Here is a 2,620-nt window from a genome sequence, read left to right on the forward strand (position 1 = left end):
TAACTTCAGAATGGCTATGTGAACTTCATGAAAGTTCATTGACATGTAAAGATGTTAGGATATCTAACCTCACTGCATGTTTTTAATTTGTAATTTCTTATAAAGTTTTAAATAAAATGCGATTGAGTTGTTTAAATAAAATGCTTTAGAAACCAAAGACAGTCTTATAAACAAGATTATGACCCATGTCTCTAATAAAATCATGTCATAATTGCTTTGTGACTAAACAGCAAATGTTGCTTTGACAATTTTCCTTTGTTTTTGTCTTTGTTCAAAACTGGACCATGCATCACAGCAACTGCCTCTTAATCTCTTTTACGAAACAAAACCTCTTTGGAGGAAAATAATCATATGAAATGATTTTTACTTTACTGCATAAGTGTTGGAATAGGTTTTCCCCTTTAAACATTCAAAAGCTAAAAACAAACAAACAAACAAACAAACAAACACACACCACCTATGTAGATACCAGTAAGGTGTTAAACCTATTCACACTCTCTTCTAAAAGATAAAGAAAAGATGGAACTCCAGGAAATCCAGCTCAAGGAAGTGAAGCACATTGCAGAAGAGGCAAACAGGAAGTATGAAGAGGTGGCTCCTAAGCTGGTGATTATAGAGGGAGACTTGGAATGGACCCAGGAACGAGCAGAGCTGACTGAGTCCCATCACCGAGAGATGGATGAGCAGATCAGACTGATGGACCAGCATCTGAAGTGTCTGAGTGCTGCTGAAGAAAAGTACTCTCAAAAAGAAGACAAGTATGAAGAGGAAATAAAGATTCTTACTGATAAGCTTAAGGAGGCAGAGACTCGTGCCAAGTTTGCTGAAAGATCAGTAGCCAAACTGGAAAAGACCATTGATGACTGGGAAGATAAGCTGAAGTGCACCAAAGAGGAGCACCTCTGTACACAAAGGATGCTGACCAGACCCTGCTGGACCTGGAGGAGATGTAGAGCACCCCCAGTGCCTACCCTGCCCACTCCTCCCTCTGACCCTGACTCCCCCTGAGGCCAGCCTGCCTGAAGCTGACCTTGAAACTGAGGGCTGATCTTTTTAACTGAAGGCTGCTTTTCCCTCCTGCCGCCAACCCACCCCCCACCCCCCCCACCCCCGCCAGCCACTCCCCAATGTCTTTTTCATAAAACTGTGTCAGCCTCTTCCCAGAGTTCCATCTGGAGGGGCTGAGCACCTTTGGAAACAACATTTAAGGGAATGTGAGCACAATGCAAAGTGTCTTCAGTGCACTTGTGATATGCACATTGTGATTACTCCGTCTTAGCAACCATTTGTCACATTCCAAGCGCTTCCACAGCTTGGAGCAGCGACCCAGTTCCTTTTCACTGTTGGAAGGTGACATTTCAGCCTAATGGACACTGCTCTCTCCATTGAGGAGGAACACAGGACTGGGCCTGCCTTGCTGACAGCCAGCAGAGCCCAGGCAGGCTCCACTGAGGGAAACCTCAGTTTTCTGTACCAACTTCTAGCCAAACGACAGGGGATTCTAGGAAGTTAGCCAAAAAACAAAAACTACTTCCGGGCTGTGAAGGTTTTCAGCTTTGATGTCTTTGAACAACTTCAGTCTTGTTTTTATTTTTTACTTTTTCCATCAGATGTGACCAAATAAGACGGTGAGACGTCTGAGGCACCCCCACCTCCCAGGGCCTTGTGCAAGTTAGGCAAGCATGCTCTTGGGCAGACCCCGCCCTGAGACCAAACTTGTCTCCTCGTCATCACCCCTTTCCTGACTGCTCACGAAATGGATCATGTTGCCCCTTAGTGTTGAGGTGACCACCTAGTGTTCACCTGCCCCCGAGGGAGAAAGCAAAGGAAAACGATGCCCGTGCCACTGAGTTAGCTGCGTGAACTCCGTCATCTCATTGTCCTTTCCTGAGGCTGCTCTCTAAAGTGCCATCTCATTGTGTTTTGCATGAGTCCGTGCTGGAGAAATCTTGAATAGCTTATGTAAAAACTTTTAAAATTTTATATTATTTTGAAATTTTGCTTTTGGGGGTTGGGTTATCTTGGTCAACCCATTGGCCTTGAGGATTGTTTGCAGTCCGTGGGCTGGTGGTGCGCTGATCTTGAGTGTCCCTACCCAGTTGCCATGTTCAGGCAGTCTCTTCCAGGCCCCTTTGTGGACACGCTGCAGTTTACTGGCTTGTTTGTACTCTCCTCTGTCGGGAGAAAGAACCCATAGTGCAACTGTTTTGATACTGAATATCAACAAGTGACATTTTGAAATAAAGAACCAGTCCCTCCACCCTCAAAAAACAAACAAACAAACAAACAGACAAACCAAAACCTATTCACACTCCCATTATTTGTGTTTGGACCCTGCATGTGCTGCTTTGTCTCTGACTTTCATCTTCAGCCCTATGCTTTACTTTTATTTTTAGACAGTGTTTTGCTGCATTGCTTAAGTTGGTCTTGAACTCCTACTTTTTCAGCTTTAGCTTCTAACATATCTGGGAGTACAGGCATGTGCTGCCATGCTCCACTGTGACTCTCTCTTGAGAATTCCACACTCACATCTTGGGTATATGCTTCTGTCTTTTTCTTAGTCAATCTCAACTTTTATTTTATATTGTCTAGTCTCTAATTGTTTTCCTGCTTGGTGAAT

General features: G+C 44.0%; 1 pseudogene; it reads left to right on the plus strand.

The window, feature by feature from the left end:
• The first annotated feature begins 504 nt into the window (after nucleotides 1–504).
• LOC118594215 lies at nucleotides 505–953 on the plus strand (annotated as a pseudogene).
• The last annotated feature ends 1,667 nt before the right edge of the window (nucleotides 954–2,620 follow it).

This window comes from Onychomys torridus, chromosome 12 (genome assembly GCF_903995425.1).
Source record: "Onychomys torridus chromosome 12, mOncTor1.1, whole genome shotgun sequence".
Classification (NCBI taxonomy): Eukaryota; Metazoa; Chordata; class Mammalia; order Rodentia; family Cricetidae; genus Onychomys; species Onychomys torridus.